Here is a 20,369-nt window from a genome sequence, read left to right on the forward strand (position 1 = left end):
ATCATATTCAATGAAATCTCGTTTAATTTTTTACGAAATAATACAAAATTCATTTAAATTAAAATTTGAATCAAAATATTTCTTTAAAATAATTATAGAAACATAAATATTAGTTTGATTATCTTTTAAAGCAAAAATTATTTTTTTAAAGATTTGTTGTTATAATATTCATATTTTCTTAAAGTTTATTATGATACATACTTCTTCTAGTTTGACACGGGGAAGAGAAGATATTTATTTGTACAGTTATGAAAACTTATCACAAAATTTAAACTCTGGTAATACATGTATACACAGGATGTTTAATGTCACCTGGTTGCTTTTGGTTTGCACGTCTACCTGACAATATATTGTTATGTAACATTACATCCAAAGTCAGAGTTCACCTGTTCGTCAAGTGATGGGATTTTGAAGGTATGGAATATTTATCTATAATAATTGTTGGGATTTTTTTCTCTCTTGGGACGTAAATATTTTTTTGTTCTAAAAGGAATGTATAAATATATTTCTAAAGAAAGATAAATTATACAGAAAACAGGAAAAAAACCTTTTAAAAAAAGAAGAGAAAAAAATTTTATTATAAATTTTATTGTTAACTATTTTCTGGTAACAGTATATCCTGGATATCTGTCAAAATAAAATGTTCCCGTGTCACACTTAAAATAATATTTTTTTAATCAATAAATTTTGAAATCAATCATATCGAAATATCACCAAAGAAAATAACAGAAACATCAGAGATTCTACATGAAAATTAAATTAAATCAAGGAAAGTCTTACTATACAAATCCTCGATTTGATGCAACATTTCCATATACATCATCCGCCATTTTGAAAAATCCCGAAATATTCACTTTTTTAAATTGATTTTTGACCGAAATTGCCCAGAAATTAAACTGTTTTAAATAGTATTTTTCGCCAGATATATGTTTGAATATACTTAATCGATTTGCAAAGTTTTATTTTTATTAACGGAATTTCTTTATTTGTTATACAAGTAGACTGGGTATCGGTACATTTAGCATTGAGTCAACGGAGAAATAACGAGAAAAAGTACATGTTTTTACGATTCTCCAGTGACAGAATTTAATCAAAAATTAAACTGTTAGGATCAACATTGTTTGATAGAAATATGTTTGAATATCAAGGATTGATTTGCAAAAGTTAGAAAACGGGTCAGGTTCATGAGAAAACTAAACTTTATTGAAGCACCTATGCATTTTATATGGGGCAATATAATACAAAATGGCGGCTAGTATACGTCACAAAAGTCACGTGATGTCTGACTTAGTTGGATATGAATTAGTTTTGTTCTCAATCGACTCCTATTGCTGATTTCTAGATGTAAGTGAAGAATAAGGCAGACTAAACGGTACCTGTGGTATTCTTTATTTTCAATTTAATGGGATAGATGCGTTCAACATAGTAGCCTTACTTTGAACAATTTAGTGAGAGAACAATCAATATAGCGGAACGTGAATTTAACGGGTAATGCTAGCTTCTTTTCATTCTCCCTGAGAAGCTCATGTATGTAGCCTCATATGATTAAGGGATTTTTGTTTAAATTGCTCTGGTTTATTTTACAATGCATGGTTTATCCTTTCCTAAAACAAGATATTTGTATCTGTGTTGGCCATTCTTTATTATGAAAAAAGAGTCAGCTGGCTTTTTTTTTTAATCTGTCTTCTTCTTCTTTCTGTAACTTCCTCCTGTGGTTAGGAGCACATCAATTGCTTGATTATTCACAGTGGGCTTATATTACACGGTCGAAAATAGTTAAAATCACTTTGGTATTTTACAGTACAAAACGCAATTGCATATTTAAAAGACGATGGGCTTATATTACACGAAAGATAATAAAAGTTATTCACTTTGTTACTTCGTTTTACTCCGAAGTTTCTAATAGTCTAAAATCTAAAATGTTCTTGATTGACTTTATGACGATAGTAAAACCGTGGTCTGACACTATTAAATATCTGTATGTCTCTCCATTCAATACATCAGCTACCACTATGTATATAACAATTGGCTGTATATCTATTACTAGTAAGTTCCCTATATCAACGTATTCCTAAGTACATATATATCAGTCACAACTGTCCTCCATGTACTTCTCACTTCTAACTGTTCTTTATACACACCATTAGTTTGTACTCTGAAAAGTATTGAATAAGGTTTAAACCCATATGTGATGAATGATCAAATTTTATAATGATAGAGCATTGAGCCGGGTTAACCTCAGTTGATGTAATTTATCACACAAATTCCTAGAGATTGATTCGACCATATTCAAGAAATTAGTCATTTTGGAAATGTAGAACCCACTAGTTTTCCGCAGTCAACAATTAATTGGCTAGGTGTTTCCCTATTTTGAAAATTAGTTTTCCATTGATCAATCCCAATTTTATTGATTACAGCCTGTTTTAATGGGACATAAAAAGTCCTTCGGACCCCTTCCAGAGTTGGACATCTAATTAGGAAATGTTGGATGTTTTCTTCCTCAAGTTTGCATAACGGGCAAATTGGGTCTGTACTTCCTATATTAAATTAAGCTTTAGTTGCTTGTAAGAGGTAGTTAGTATTCTAGCTTTTGTTATAGCTTTCTTTGTATCCCCTGGAATTTCTGTTGCTGTTTTCCAGACTGGATGTATTTCTCCTATATTGATAGTGTCAATATAAAGTCGATGTTAGGGTTGATGCCTATTTACTTAAAGATTTAAATTTATTGCTCCAAAATGTATTTATAGCATATCTGACAGTTTGTTTCCATTTTATTTTTGTTGAAAGACGAGCTAGAAGCTTTTCCAGGCTAAGTATGCTATATTGAAGCAAGACATTTTCTGTTGTGTTTAGAAAAGTTCCATTGCAAATTTCTAGTCGGTACTGGCGCAGCAAAATATCCCTTAAATTTAGATTTTCTGAAGCAAGAATTGAGTGCAGAAGGCTTAATTGTCTTTTGTGAAGCTCAGCGTCTATAGGGAGGGCACCTAGCAATGAGTATACTGCAACTGAAGCTGTTGGTAGAGCCTGAATGTTTTTCAAGAAGGATAAGTGAAAGTCACCCAAGGCGTTGATTTGGCCGGTGGTAAGAGGTAACACTTCGAGACTATCTAGCAGCCGGGGTAATATGTAGATTCTATAAATATTATAGGAAATCCTTGGATTCAAGTCATTTGTGCCATGTACACCTGTTGACATCAGTGAATAGGATGTTCTTCGGGCTAAACTAATACGTTCTTTCACATTTATTAGATTTTCATTTTTTGATGATCTTAAAATACCAAGATGTGAGGCCTTTTCTGTCTCTGAAACGGACCTGTCCCCAAGAGATCAAGAACATATGGATGTTTTTCTGGAATTTATAGAATTTTCATTTTGTTTAATGAGAACGCTCATTTCTTGGTGGATATTGTATTGGTGCTCTTTTGAATATGTATCTACTACGTTGAGCATGACTTGCATTTCTTCATCCGAATTAGATAAGAGCAGGATATCATCTGCACACGTAGGACATCCTGCATAATTAGTGCCTAGATATAAACCAATATCTGAGTCTTCTAACTGTCTTAAGAGGTCTTCAATATATATTTTATAAAGATGGGTGGACAGGATACCACCTTGACGGACTCCCTGTTGTACTGGAAAGCTATGACTATGTTGGCCTTTCCAATTAACCCTTGTGGTGAGGTCATTGTACATTTCGTATATAGTTTCCCAAATTTCGGATGGAATATCTTTTTGAAAGAGTTTATCAAGAATGATGCTGTGGTTGTTTACGTCAAAAGCTTTGTGAGTATCTAAAGCTGTTAAAAAGAGAATTTACTTCATCCTTTTTGCATTTATATGTGCCTCATATATCAGTAAAGCAGCCATGGTGGGGGGAGACCAGAGGTAAAACCAAACTGTTGTGATGATACATTTGAGATTGGATCTATATTTTTTCTAGAAGTGCATGTTCAAATAGTTTTCTTAGATCAGAGGAAACTGTTATACCACAATAGCTATCCAATATTCTGCCGTCTTTCACCTTTTTACAGACTGGTGTTATTATGCCAGATTTAAATTGTTCTGGGGGTTTTTCTATCAACTAATATTTGATTAAAAAGTTTCTGGATATATGGGATGATTACTTCATTAGCTAATTTCAAATGTTCGGCAAATAGGCCATATTCATCTCCAGCTTTTCCTGAATTAAGATATTGAATAGATTGATTAATTTCTTCCTCTGTGAAAATAATTTTAGTTTCAAGATTATTTTCCGAGAGTTCCTTAATTATATTACAACGAAGCTGGCACATATGGAGATATTCCTCATTAATTTTTTTGTCATTTTTTGGCGTGGCTAGATTTTTATAATATTCGCTTTTTATAAGTTGAAAGAAGGTTTTTGATGAAGGTTTCTGTTCTAGTTGACTGTAAAAAGTTTCCCTTTCCATGGCTCTTTCCTTCCGGATCATTTTCCTGGCATTATATTTAGCTTCCTTAAGTTGTTTGTAGGAGTCGTCTGAGCCTTTTTTCCGACCAGCAATATCCCAGATCCTATGTTTTTGTTTGCTAATGTTTAGTAAATTTTTGGTTTCAGCTGAGACCTTCAGCTTGGGGCCATTCGGCATAATGATCCTAGAGGTATAGCAATTTTTTTGCCTTTTTTTTAGACAGTATATTAAATTTCGAACCAGTTCAGTAGAGGTCAAATCCGGTGATTGGTTTTCTTGAAGAATTTCTTTTAATTTTGCTTTATACTTATTTAAGTCTGCCCTATCCCATTCAATTTTAAACTTTTTCCCTGAGACTGAACTTTTTTAAATGTTATTAGATTGTGATTTTGCTGCCAGAACGCCAAAAACTTGGACATGAGATGATATAGATTGTTTCCACAGGTGTTTTTCTATAACAACTTTATCTAGTATATCCAAATCTTGTGTCAGTATATAATCAATTTGAGATGATGATAACCCGTTGTGGTGGATGAAAGTATCGTTATTCAAATGATTGCCTTTATTTATCCATTTACCATTGAGTTAGGAAGGTTCTTAAAAGTTTATCATGGGAGTTTTTTCCTGATGGTTTTAGAGTTCCGTTCAAGTCACCACAGAGAATATGAGTGAGATCTGAATATTTTCCGGTTATATGTGACACCATGTCTAGATGCTCTCTATAGCCTGTCTTAAGTTTAGAATGAGGTATATTTATGTCAAGAGTAGATAAGAGTTTTTTTTGCACTTTAACGATTTAATTTTAAACCAGCAAAATTTTACACTGAATAAAGAACAAAATACATAACGAAGGTTACCTAGTTGAGTATGAGGAATAATTTTATCAAGAAGTCAAATGTTTTAATACATTGAATTGTATAAGAAGGGGAATTAAATTTGATTGTGTGTATTCTAAGAGACCTTTCCATGTTTTAGAGTCAACATCTTCGAACACCTCTACAGAAAAAAAGCAAACATTGTAACACATGTGTAAGTAGTATTGACAATTTTTTGTATTAAAATTTCTTAATAGAGTGTCTAACATACGCGAATTTCCTTTGGTGATCATATTTTCTCCATTAACAAATTGAAGTTATGCACTCTGTATACAACGTTAAAACATAATCTTATCAGAGAGAAAATTTCTAGTTTATAAAAGACCTTTGTATAAATCTGGATGTAACCATGTCTGCCGATAGTTTGTTCCCGTTGCAATTCTCTTTTAAGTAAAAACTTACTCCAAAAATACACAGGTAAAGGGGGGGGGGGGGGGGGGGGGGTTGGCGCCTTCGAACTTTTTTAACCCCGCCACATTCTGTCCCAAGTCAGAGCCTGTAATTCAGTGGTTGTCGTTTGTTGCTGTGTAACATATTTGTTTTTCGTTCATCATTTAGTACATTAATTAGGCCGTTAGTTTTCTCGTTTGAATTGTTTTACATTTGTCATTTCGGGGCCTTTATAGCTGACTATGCGGCATGGGCTTTGGTCATTGTTGAAGGCCATACGGTGACCTATAGTTGTTAATTTCTGTGTCATTTGGTCTCTTGTGGAGAGTTTTCTCATTGGCAATCATACCACATCTTCTTATTTTTATAATTGGGCAGTTAAAAAAAACATTTTAAGTCAATAGTTTTTCACTTGATAATATGTTCGTTTTTAACTTAAAAAGTGGTAGTTTTTTTCTATGAGAACTTGGTGTTATTTAATATATTAATACCAGAATTTATTATAACCTTCCCTATTCGAGTCCAAATCATACACGTAAATTTACCATTACACTTGCAGGAGGCAGTTCACACCTAATATTTTTATTGTTATATATTGTTGTGAAGCAAACATGTTTAGGAAGTGTCCCTAAAATCGTTCTGTTTAACTCAATAGACTTGTATACATGTAGGTTATAATTATACATCCGTTGTTAATAAATCATTACGTTTGGTATTTTGGAAATAATGTCAACTTGCTTAATTATAATTTGAAGCAAAAATCAAAATCTTACTTGGAATATATTTGTTCATATTTGCTTTGGACATCGTACAAGCTCGTGTTGTCTGTACTTTTCATGATATTGCACTACTAGTATTTCTGTTGCCATGACGTTACAAATCTAACACGATTTCATACAAACATTTCCCTCTGTGATTTTTATAATGTTGCTGCTTGAAAACAATTTAGAAATCTATTGTGAGGGGCTACATGATTTCTTTTTCAACAGTTTCAGTACTTCGAGATTTATTCAGTAAATTGAAGCTTGTTGAATTTGCATAGTTTCATTTGTACATGTGTTGTTTTTTTGTGTGTGCATAATACCAATGTTATAGGGTAAAGTGCGTTTTTACCTGATTTTTATATCAATTTTTAAGTACCTGTTGTTCAATTGATCAATATCAAACAGGGAGAGTTTAGTGCATAAGAAATAGCAGGACTCCTCCACTAATGTATTTGCCAGTCCAAAGTCAAGAACTTCGATAGTGTTTGTGTTAGCCCTTGTCCTCTATGACATTTGGTGTTGACAGCAGATCATAGATTTGTTTACAGCCTATAGGTTGTGTCAGATTAAAATGCGTTTTTTTGCGTCAAGTTAAATTTTCAAAACCTCGCAGCCAGCAAGGAACTCCCCTATAAGAAAAATAAATAAAAAACAAAATATTAACACACCAATAAAAAACTAAATGTTATTAAAAATGTGTATAGCAAACTACATTGTTTTTGATTTTGAATAAATTAATGATTTACGACAAACGTATGACTAAAGTTCCCTTAAAAATCCTTTTTATTTATGTTTTAAAATATTCTATGAAATTTTTTGGTTGTTTTAACTAATTTGGCGGACGCAAAAGAAAGAAAGCACAACTTTCGCCAGACTTTAGCCTTGGCGATTTAGACATGATATTTAGTACTTTGTACTTTGGCTAGGCTTTGGCGATTTAGACGTTGATATTTTGTATCTTACATTGGTGATTAGACGATGATATTTTGTACTTTGACTTTGGCAATATTTTGTACTTTGACGATGGCGATATTTTGTACTTTGACTTTGGCGATTTAGACGTTGATATTTTGTACTTTATCTTGGTGATTTAGACGATGTTAGTTTGTACTTTGACGTTGTTCTTTGATAATGGCGATATTTTTGCGATTTAGACGTTGATGTTTTGTACTTAGACTTTGGCAACTTAGACACTAGATATTTTGTACAGACACTTTTCGATTGTTGGAAGACCGTTACTGTTTTGACATCTAGATGTTTTTTTTTTTTTTATTTTGTTGTTTTTGTTTTATTTAGTTTTTTGCTGTTGTTTTTTTTTTTTTTTTTTTGGGGGGGGGGGGGTATATCGTTTTCCGTCCCTCCGTCCTGCATGCATATGTCGAGCAATATATAAATATGTATTCAGGTATTTTCTTCTAATGTTACCAAATAATTGATAATGGGAATCTGAGCGTCTTTGAATTTTATCATTTTCGGACAATTTTCATCTTTTGTTGTTCAAGACGTATGGAACTTTAATCTTCGTAATATATGCGATTTTTTTTTACATATCGCGCACTAACTCAAGTACACTTCGAGTGATTAACTTAATAAAACTAAAACGAATGGTGGTGTGATTGTGTGGGTTAAGTTAAGTAAAGTTTGCTCACACATGTGCATGTTTATATATAGATATATGTCATTCTAAATACCAATTTTCTCTTTAACTATTACATGTAGTATTATGAGAAATAATGTTCATTCAAAAGTTCATTCATTCATTCATTCGTTACGTTTTGTTTGTAAATTTACAGTTTATAAAATGATATAATAGTTTAAACACCTTCTGGTTAGGTTTAAAAGGTTAAAACAGCAAAGTTGTCAAATCATATCAATATTAAAGATAGAATTAGAATATGTGCACTAAAAAGATGCAGAATAACATTTAATTTCTTTTAAAAATGTTTGAAACTGAAATAAAGTGTTTGTTAAATACAGTTTCCCTTTAATCTTATTTTCTGAACTTAACTGGGCACAATATTGAAAAAATAATTGATATTTCTTTCTAAAGAAAATCAAAACTTTTTTAATGCATTTGCGTTGCCATGACATTGCAAATAGATAACATAGTATCTTCTTAACATGTCCCTCTTTTTACCGGCGTAAAATTCCTTATCGCTGCATTAAAATAGTTATTTTCACCTGTAAAAGTTCTTATCTGAAATATATCATTAATATATGCACACTCAAATTAAACATGTATAGCTATTTAGGGTAGGCGCCAGTTTTTACTTAGTGTAAGGATCATGAAGACCATAGTGTAGATTCAATGGACAAATCGAACGCCAGATTTCCACGTGACCTGTCTTTTTACACCTGAACCTGTAATGGTTGATTGATTTCACGTTAATATGGATTAAAGTAAAGTAAGGTAAGGGTTAATAAATTATGTACAGTGTATACCTTTCAACTTCCTTTACCAATATTTCAGAATTTATATAATATACTATCAAAAAATACCTTACATTTTCATCTCTAAGAATTTCCAATGGTTTATCTTTTTTAAACCTTGGCCGCGCTACGCCATTTCTTTCTAAACCTTTTGTCATACTTGTATTGAATTATGAGATCATTTTTAAAAACACATTTAATTTAAATTCAGAGGAGAATAACAAATGTACCAAAATCTGAAAGTATTTTCTGAAGAATTTTCTTGTCTTTGGTTTTGTCTCTTATGTTACAAGTACTTTATTTTAACTGAAGAATTCGTGTTTAGTTCCGGGGTATCATGTTTCGGTTAGACCATTTATTGTGTTTTCTTGTTTGAAAATTAGCATACGGCATCTGAAAACAGCCGAGAAAACTTGTGTTTGAATTTAAAAAGAAATAATCACGTAGAATAGCGTTTAGAATGACATTTCGAAATTTAATAGAATATGACTCAAAACAAATTTTAAAGATAGAATGATTCACATTATAGAAACGCATTATCTAATTATTTTTGGAAAACCCGTACACTATGTGGTATACTGTTAATGGGTACTGTAGTTGATATACTGTCAAAACATTTGACTTCAAGTTAATTCATTTTTTAAATATTTGCATTTATGGAAGTTTAAAGCTGCATTGATTTTCTCTAAATAAGGAGTATACACAAAAACCGGAAATAATGGTTCATTGATCTTTGCTTTTGTGTAAGCCTTTTTGGCAACGCAGAGAATATATTAATCTGGATTCAAGTTTGAAAATATTTTGATTTACTTTTCACAACAATACAACGTTGTAATGTAGCTTACTGAAATTCAAAAACAGATTAAATCTAGTTATAAACATGAATACACATTTAAAGTATATATGGTAATGGCGCTCACTTATGTAGCATCACGCTTCATACATATCTCCTTCCAACCGTTAATTTGACCTATATATCTCAGAGAAATTATAAAATATCGAAATTTTAAACTGGCTGTTCTGTGTTAATATAATTATATTGTTGTCAATGTGTTTTTGTGGAGTGTGATTTTTCTAGTTCTTTTCGCTGGTCATTGACTTGCGATTTCGAGTAACAGACATGTTTCTACCCTTGTTTGGAGATTTGGGAATGGTAAATAACTTTTTTCTTGAGTTTTTTTTCAGGATTTGTATCATCCATTGCCCAATTCGAACGTCTGCTGTACTAAAAGGTTTAAAATGAAACTTTTATCATTGAAAGCAGATCGAAATAAATATATTTTGTAAATTGAAAACCTGTACTTGTCTGATATTTACTTTTGACGTGTATTTCAGTATCGATAAAAATCTAGTCTTATCCCCGAAACAAATCGCGTTGAAATTGCCCCGAATGTTCAATGAAATATTTTACAATCGGCTATACCCACCATTATTTGTATACTATAAATTGTAAATATTGATTTTGATTGTTTAGATAAATTTGGAGTAGATTTTCATGATCAAATCCAACACAATTAGCTTATTGAAAACATCAGCTGTCTATTCTAATTTCTTCATATAAATACGTAAAGATTGGTTAAATGCGATTTAGAAAATAAAAGGAAACATTTTTGTGTTCGGTTATTACGTCATGTTAAATGTCAAAATATTTATAAGGTGAAAGCTTTTAATCCACCCTATATCCAAGATTTAGAAGCTGAACTTATAAGGACAAATATTCATATTAATAAACTGTAAACACTGTAAAAAACTGAAATGGGTATTTTTCCGACGACGACTATTTGTTCGGGGCTTTTTGTTTAAGATAGGTACAAGAAATGTTTATATGATAAGTTTCCAAAATTATTCACCTTTCTTGGTTTAGAAGTTGTTTACACACAAACATTTATTTATTTATTTATATATATATATATATTGATTTGTCTCCTCCATATTTATATTGATTGATGACTATAAAGATGGATACCTAAGGCAGATGAGAAAACTGTACCTGCGCAGGAAAACTGTTATTTTCTACCTTGAATTTTCTTTTAAATTCAAATTTTATTTGTATCACGGTTAGCTCAAGGTAACATTGTGTATCATTTTGATCGGTATGGTAAACACGTGGAAAATTTTCAGCGTTGTCACAGTTGCACTACACCTTATTAGAAAAATGTCCAAGTCGTAAAATAGTAAAATACATGTATGAAAGAATGTTGAATTCACAACATATCAAATGGTCTAATATAAAAAAAAAACTTTTTATTCCATGCAATGACATTTCGAAAACCTAGACATAGCAGACAAAACAATTCCTCATCACAAGCAGATATCTGATAAAAAAAAACCTTAGCATGTTTCAACCGTAACAATAAAGGAGATTCTAACAAAAAAGACAAAGTAGAAAACTATACTTATTGCAAATTCGACGTTTATAAACAGACTCTCAATAGAACTAGGGAGTTGGAATAACGACGTAAAAATGAAAATCATCTTTAAAATTTTGACAACACTGGAGACAAATTTCATGATTATCTAGAATGTCCGTTTTTGACGACAGTTTTAAAGTTTTAAAAAAAATAAGGAGCCAGTTAAACAAAAAGTCATCGCTGAAAATATCATTTAAGTTCAAAAAGTGTGTAAACAAACACGTGGATCGGCCATGAAATAAAAGTTCCTTCATAATATTACGGTTCCAAATGGAAGAAATATTTTAGAATATTATTTCCACTGGAACTAATAGTACAATATTTGTTCCTAACGGAGTAACGGGTACAGAATATTTGTTCCAATAGGAACAGATATTATAGCATTATTTATAGCAAAGTTTTCAGGGGAACTTCTGTTAGGCGATATACAAATATAGGTTGACTGGCTAAAATGTATATTGCTTTGATCCACTGAATCGCATATAAATGTTTGTAAATATATGCATATTTCTGAACATATTTTGTACATTCTCTCTGTACATATTTATCTTCAAAGGTTATGAGAATAGAGATATTGTATTGTATAAACGCTTTAATTTATGTCTGTTTAAGGACAAGGCAATTAAATATAACGTGTTGGAAATGTTTTGTATGACCCGTTTTGTTTCTCCATCAGATACTATTCACCGAGCACAACAAGGGGCTTGTTTTAAAAAATATATACAAGCAGCAGACAAGATAGCAAACCTTAGTCTAAGAATGACAGCTAGCTTGTTAGCACGACCATTCATTTGAATAAAAAATGTATTAAAGATATACACATATGAATCCAAACTTTGTTCAATTTAGACTTCAGTACCATATTTATAAATATTAACAGTTTAGTTGAGTGAATGATAACGATAGAATCTAAAAGATCATGTGTGTATTACTCGGAGATGAATGAATTAGTTTTCAAATGTTACAGCAGCCTTGCTCAAGGGTGATGTTACAGATTAAAACGGAGATAACAGTCATTTCAAAATTAATTCTGAGCTGGAGTATTTCATATATTTTCACAACTTAATTTATAAATCTTGGTAGTACCCCAATTAATCCCTCCGAGATTGTTGTAGAGATTTGGCAAATTATGTGCAGGGGTGGGTCCGGGATTTTTTTTTTTATAATTCAATAAAACTGAAGAAACAAATTTTGGATGATTTTTGGCAAAAAATTATATATTTACAGATCAAGAGGGGTGTATGTCCTATATGCCCCCTCTGAATCCGCCACTGATGTGAAACCAAACACGTGAAGTCGAAATTATCATTGTATTTATAATACACACACAACCAAAAGCGTTAACCTTTGCTTAAAATTTTAAACATTCCAGACTCTTTAATTATAATCCTTGTCTCCCTCCAATACTATAGGGTTAATATTATGAGATAATGTCTTCTTTTTCATTTCTGGTTGGATCATTTTTATACGGATGGGCTAAAATCAGGAACATCGCGTATTCTTGAAAAAAGAAAAAAAAAACCATTGCAAAAATAATATTTACAGAAACATTTAAATGAATAAACCAGAATTAAGCATCACAAAATCAGCAAGTGGTAAATCAAAATTGATCAAACTGGATAGAACAAGTTAAATGCACCACAGAATTAAGAAAATATAACATTTACACATGTTTACTCAATTTAATAAATTAGTTTTATCAAAACATTGCGTTTTAATCATTAGTTTAAACGTATATATGTTATTGTGGTAAATATATAGTGAAAACAACAGGATTCAAAGTAAACGCATCATAAATAAATATGTTTTAAATTGAAAAAAAAAATCAATTAAATGACTTACTCGAACTTTAATAAGTATTTCTCCTAAAACTTAAGTACCTACAGCAACACCGCAATGTAAGCAAAGTAATGGTTCTGCTGTCAATGTTCAACTGTAATGACGCAATTGTTGATAACATTTTGAAACACAAATTGACAAGGTCTGCCTGGTCAAGAATATTTATAATGCCGTCAGTTAAATGGTGTTGTGAAACAGTATAGTTTCAGGATATTGCATAAAAGTAATTTTGATACCTTTTGTCCATAAGGTAATGATTAGATTTGATTAACATTAGCAAAGGTATCATTTGCTATATTTATGCAGATAATTCATTAACAAAGGGAATAGTAACTTCCATAATGCTGCCATCGACGCCTGCTCGTCTCACTGAGTTACTCTAGGTTGTGAGTTCTACAAAACCAGGTTTAATCCACCATTTTCTACATAAGGAAATGCCTGTACCAAGTCAGGAATATGACAGTTGCTTTCCATTAGTTTGATATGTTTGAGCTATTGATTTCAACATTTGATAAAGGACTTTCCGTTTTGAATTCTCCTTGGAGTTCGGTATTTTTGTTCTTTCACTTTCTACATATCTTCGTCTAGATGGAAGAAAACAAATTTAAAATGCTCTTGCTGATTCTCTGCTTAACCAGCAAATTTAAGGAAATGTGTCTAAACTAGAAAGTAAAAAATATATTTCGGCGTGAATATATGGTATAAACTGCATATGGACGGCGACATAAATACATTGTCCTGAATATGCATGTAATACTTGCTGATCCATTAACCACCCACTCAGTGTATAGTAAGAAGAAAAATGTGTGGTTCAGTTATTTTTTAACATTAATAGTCTAATTTCTGAATGACGCTATTTACCTGAATGTTCTCAATTTATGCATGCATATTTAGTGTTTTTCGTCCTGAACATGCATGAAATATTTGCCACTGGACGTTAAGCAACCAACAAGCAAGCGATCATATCTGGAGTGAAAATTATCTCTGTGTAAGAAATAGACTTAGTGAGATATCTTTTAAGGATTTTATTCTCAACTTCTAAAGTTATGCAAATGCCCAATTTACGTATACAATATCATAATGTTTTCTACTTGGAACAAACTAATCAACAGATTTAGCAGATTTACTGATCCACAACATTTTTGTTTTAATTAAGAACAAAAGTTTATCAACCAATCTTGTTAGAAGTAAGTAAAAACTTGTTTCGTTTGATTGCCAGTAACCCGTGTGCAATGAAAATTCAGGTTTGCATATTTCTTAAGGAGTACGCAGACGCGTGTCATTCCTTATAATGATCGATTGAATTTTAGTAGCCATTTATATTTGATATTAATACTGACCGATATCGTCACATGGAAAGTTTGAATAGTACATGTAAACACATGCAGTGGAATGGATGTTTAATGTCGTCTTCCAATGTAATTTATATTTTTACATATGCATTTCAAGGTGAACATTTGCGTATAGTTGTTTAATTACCAAAATATTTCAACAATTCCACATTTAAGGGATCTTTAATTATGTGCAAGTTGCACCTTTTCAAAGGTAAGCTGCTCGATTAAAAATATATCCACAGATATGTATAAACAAAGTAGACCAAAGCAAATGCAAAAATATATACCATAATCAGCTTTTCATAACTAACGTTAAGTATTCCTAACTCCGTTTAGTGCTTACCCTTCAAGCTTACGAAATTAAAACGTAGGGTGTGCAGCTATTAGTATTTGAACATTTCCATCTGTTCGTCCTTCCAAAACATTCTGTATATATTTTGGACTATTTTTTTTATACTTGAGTACTATTCGACCAGTAACCGTTTGTCGGTATTATCTTAATTTTATTGATTCATTTTGGTTTTCCATTATAAGTTAAATTATCGGATTAAAATCATATTAAGGTTGCAACTCCTTTGGGCAAAAATGGCCTGAGTCCTCAACCGGTTTTAGATCCTTTTGGTTTTACGTTTTATGTATTTGTATTTCAAACTTTGAATTTTCAAACAGGTCTCGGTCATACCTGAAAATAATTTCAGAAACATGTTTCGTCTGAACACACTCTTTACTTCCATAGTTCCCATGTAATGATTCTGACGGGTGCCATATGTGTAGCAATCAAGCGAGTTCATTCACGGTTTTTGCTGAGGTTAGTTTTACTCAGTCTGTAGATTTCTATGTTGTTATTGTGAAAATCCATGGATGGTGCCAGCGGGATTCAAATCCCCAATCTCGGGATCTAAAGGCAGCGCTATAACCAATTGAGCCAAAGAAGATCTTCCCTAACTCAATCAGTTAAACTACCTTTATATTTCCAGGTATACAACATTGTGTTTTGTATACTGTTGTTTCTCTTTTGGTTGTTTTTCTTTCTTTCTTTTTATTACAATTGCATTGTCAGTTGGTCATCGATCATGAGTTTGACTATCTCTTTGATATCTTTCACCTGTCTTTGGTTATGATATTGATCTGGCATATTTCAAGATCAGGCTATGATAAAGTCAAGGTAGAATGCCATATATGAGGGTGTGGATGGGGGCTAAAAGTATATAGAATAGAGAAAAATGGCATAAAAATTAAAGAGTACAGAAATGAAGGACCCCGCATCCAGACCCTCATATATACTATTGTAGTTGCTTAAAAGCGTAACGTATCATCAATGATTTAATTCTAGAAACATTCCAACGACTAAAACACTAATGTAAATGAAAAATATGTTGCCTATGGGGAAGGGTGCACACATTTTGGCTGAAATGTCAAAAGAAGTTGTTAACTGCGTCAAAATCTTTGCTTGATAAAAATTCATATCGATCCATCATAATTGATTTTACCTTGTTACTTAGATGCTTTCAAGGTGTATACTATGCATGATACACAGCATAACTATATAGAAGTCATATCAGTACCCATATCACAAAACATAAAGTCATATAGCTTGTTGTGCGGTATGGGTTTTTCTCATTGTTGAAGGCCGTACGATGACCTAAAATTGCTTAATTCTACGTCATTTTGTCTCTGGTAGATAGTTGTCTCATTGGCAATCATACCACATCTTCTTATTTTTATATGCAATTTGTGTCTAGTCTTCAACTAACGTTGTACAATGCGAATTTAAGATGATATATGGAGTAAATTTCATTCGACCAACTTTAAAAAAAGTTAAAATCATTAAGGTATTACAAGACATCACAAACCTTTCATTGACGAATTTAGTTTAAACTGTGATGTCAATGATGCAAGAATAGACACGAGTGGGAATGCTTGTAAACGTTTTATGTCTTGTTAAAGATGTTGTTAATTTGACCTGCTTTTGTTCTGTTCCAATTTGTTTTGGGGAATTATATAGTTACGTAATTTTAATGAAAAAATCTGAATATTAACTGATTTAAAAAGAATAATAACTCATAAATATCATGTAGAAAGTACGAATTAACTTATGTAGATAAGTACAAAGTACATTCGTACTTTGACATCTACGTACATGGAAGAATGTATGCATTGCGTGTTCAAAAAAAGTTTAGTACATAAGACTCGAACTTTTTTATTTTCAATACTGGTAATATTTTATCTAATTTGAACCTTTAATTGTATTGTTTAAACAACTTCATCTAATATATAATTTATGGCCTATCCTTCAGTGTTTGCTTAATACTATCAAAGATTATTGCTCAAAGTCGTAAAACATACGGATCAAAAGAAATTGAATAAAATTGAATTGTACATAAGTGCAATGCCAACACTTGTCGTAACTAAATAGAACCGGTTAAGTGAATAATATGCATATTGTGATAGTACAGCATTCAGACTATATAGTTGGCTAAAGTTACAAGTCCGAGGATAAACCACTTACACTACATGACTCATGCATGTGGTCTTATTTACTATATGATATTGTATTGGAATAATTTAATGGTATTCTGTTCTTTTTTTTATTTACACAATAAACTTAAACGTAAACCTTCGAGAAGTACTAGTATTTTGGTATAAGAGAACAAGAAGAATATTTTTATTCCAACTAAGGACCCCGAAGGGCATAAACATTTGACATGGCAATAACGTTTTAATTTGAGAATAACACAAATAACATATAAAATTGGGAGAGTGGCGTATCTACATATGTTTTAAAATGATGTGATTCAACGTCACATAAACTGTATTTCATCATGTTCTTTGAAAATTGTCCTATAGGGTCGATGATTTGAAAATGCATGTTTCTCTTCCTGTCCAGAAGGAATTGGTTTGATTGGATCTTAAGGTACTTTAAGTGACATCCATTTTATACTTGTGTTTCTAATATTTATAATTGGTCCCATTTTTGTGTAATCTGCATACGAAACAGAACAGTGGCGTAGCTTTTATTAAGACAGAGTGCATCGCCAATTTTATTTTACCAAGAAAAAAAAGAAGCCAAGGATAAACAGAGATAAAATGTAAAACATGTAGTTCAAAATATTAAGTAAAGTTGTTTGCAATATTTTACTCCCTATCCTTCAAATCCGTATCCTTCAGAACTAGTCCATCTCTGTTTCATACAAATGTCTAAGGTAGTCAGAAGCGTCTTTTTTTATAAATATTAAGAACGGACCACGTTTTCGTTTTAAAAAAATATGATTCAAACAAGAAGTTAGAACTGTGAAACTGGCATGATGGTTGATTTTTTTTATCGACAGAACCTTTGTTACGCCTGGTAGACGGCAACAGGCAGTCGATACTCCAATGGGAACCAACTGCGCTTCTCTTCCCGCTGACATTTTCCTTTACTCATACAAAGCAGAATTCATAGTTCATCTAATTACCATCTAACTATGAATCTTGGCAAAACATCAAAACTGTATAAAAATAAAAGACATACAGTTGATCTTAAACTGTTATATTACCGAATCTACACAAACACCTTTTAGAGGTGATCATGATTGTGTTAATTATTTCTGTTTTGGTCAGGCGGCCCATCTTATTTTGAATACCGAAGATTAAAATTTTAACCAGCAAACAACATCCAAATGTAGTGATTCAAGGTGTACTTGAATTTAAAATTCATGATAAAAAATTCCACAAAGCAATTAAAACTGGAACTTGAAGACAAGCGTTCTAGACCATTACTAAATTAGGACACACACAGTCCTTTACAAGTAGTACTGTACAGTAAACGATTTCTTGTTTTGTCGTGTTAGTATTCTTATCATTGGACATTCGTTTTCACAGAGTAATGATCCTTTTAGGATTTTCACTATTTATGGTATGTTTTTGGACCATGCTGTGGTGGAATTCCGGAATCATATTTTTATTTTTTCGAGCTGCGTTCCCGTGACAATATTGAAGTTTGATGGACATGTTCTTCTGCAGTCACGCGCTTTGAAAAAATATATTTTCTATTATTTTTTAAAATATCTTGCTTTAAAGAAAATGAAAGCGGTCGTTTGTTAAAAAGTGTTTCAATAAAAAAATTCGTTGGTTGTATGGTGATTATGGTATCGACGTTTTTTAAAAGATAACACATGTACATTATGTAACATTTGTTCTTATCAGGATACAAAAAGGTTTATTTACAATTTGAAAAATGCTTTAAATTTAAATGTTAAAATGCTGACTTTCAATCATGTGCATGTTTACGTTTATAAGACGCAGATAAAATATTTGATAAAACCACGCGATCTAGTCGTGTCCTGTATGTCAATTTAGACATGTTGAGATCAGTGGTTGCTATTTTTATTATTTAAAAGACGGGAAAATGGGATAGAGGTTTATACGGAGATCTGGTCCACCAGTGCTGTCATTTTATCAAAATGTTTTTTTCAAGTCTAGAATCATTATGAAAAATTCATTTTGTAATTCTAAACACAGTGAGCTTTTGAAAAAGCATATTTAAGGATTATGAATTCCTGTTATCATTAACTTTGTTCATGTATATACATTTAATAAATCATAAGAATGAAACAGATAATACACCTTCTTTGTATATTTACCTTGGAGGTTTTAGTGAAAATATAAAATAAAACAATAAAATGCAGACTTTCAATCATGTGCACGTTTACGTTTATAAGACGCAGATAAAATATTTGATAAAACCACGTAATTTAGTAATGTTCTATAATAGTCAATTTACCAGCAGTTGCAATTTTTACTATTTAAAAAATGGAATATGGCGGGTCTTTATATATAATCTTTAGTATGTAATATTATACACCTATTGACTGGTTATGAGGGTAATAGCAAGTTTGTTGTCCCTGAGATACCAACTATTGCTCGTATCAAAGGGACAACAAACTTGCTATTACCCTCATAACCAGTCATTAAGTGTTTTATTATACCGAACAAAACAACTTTCTAAAAAGACTACATGGGAAAAAAACAAATAGTCACATAAACATGCACAAGATGAACTATCAGGTTTTTTTTGTTTTTTTTTGCCGGTGTGGTATTTGTCAATATCTTATTTACTGTAATCAAGACCAGGAATCCTTGTGTAAAAATTCCCGTGCATATAATAAACGCTAGCTAAAATATACTACCGTACACCAAAGCAATCTCAGATTATGAAGACGACCTCAGTATGTTTTTTTCTATATAAAAAAGAATGAAATATTTGTGTTATTTCACTATTTGCCAGTCAATAGTTTCAAAGACTATTACCCCAGTCAATAGTCTTATAAACATATTTCCCGTACTTTTTCATACTAATTTTTCATTGGACGTCATTGACTATTTTGCTTTGCAACGTTAAACTCTGAAATATCGTAAACGGCATAATCTGTATGTGTCTGTCGTCATAATTTCAAATTGATATTTACTTACCAGAAGCAATTAAAGAAGAAAGAGTAAATCTACGCGACATATTTTAAAAACTAAAACATAACAAATGTATGGAATGGGTCTGTCGTCGTCTTCATAATCTGAGATTGCTTTGGCTACGGTAGTATATTTTAGCTAGCGTTTATTATATGCACGGGAATTTTTACACAAGGATTCCTGGTCTTGATTACAGTAAATAAGATATTGACAAATACCACACCGGCAAAAAAAACCAAAAATAACCTGATAGTTCATCTTGTGCATGTTTATGTGACTATTTGTTTTTTTCCCATGTAGTCTTTTTAGAAAGTTGTTTTGTTCGGTATAATAAAACACTTAATGACTGGTTATGAGGGTAATAGCAAGTTTGTTGTCCCTTTGATACTAACTATTGCCCTCGGCTTCGCCTCGAGCAATAGTTGGTATCTCAGGGACAACAAAC

The 20,369-nt window shown here is 31.6% G+C and overlaps 1 protein-coding gene and 1 long non-coding RNA gene across 5 annotated transcripts in view; one reads left to right on the top strand and one right to left on the bottom strand.

Moving 5' to 3' along the window:
• The window catches only part of LOC127730258 (uncharacterized), a 346,186-nt gene that overhangs the window by 142,638 nt on the left and 183,179 nt on the right, over window positions 1-20,369 (bottom strand). The gene's annotated exons all lie outside the window — the stretch shown is intronic.
• LOC127730241 (contactin-3-like) overlaps window positions 8,735-20,369 on the top strand; it is a 63,044-nt gene continuing 51,409 nt past the window's right edge. For 2 of the 3 annotated variants that reach the window (XR_007995004.1, XM_052238537.1), the window contains exon 1: window positions 8,735-8,875. The gene's annotated coding sequence lies outside the window, so the exon portion shown is untranslated. Of the gene's footprint in view, window positions 8,876-10,944; window positions 10,964-20,369 lie in introns of those variants that run through there. The other variant, XM_052238538.1, reaches the window with a different exon arrangement.

This window comes from Mytilus californianus, unplaced genomic scaffold (genome assembly GCF_021869535.1).
Source record: "Mytilus californianus isolate M0D057914Y unplaced genomic scaffold, xbMytCali1.0.p SCAF_2, whole genome shotgun sequence".
NCBI classification, from domain to species: Eukaryota; Metazoa; Mollusca; class Bivalvia; order Mytilida; family Mytilidae; genus Mytilus; species Mytilus californianus.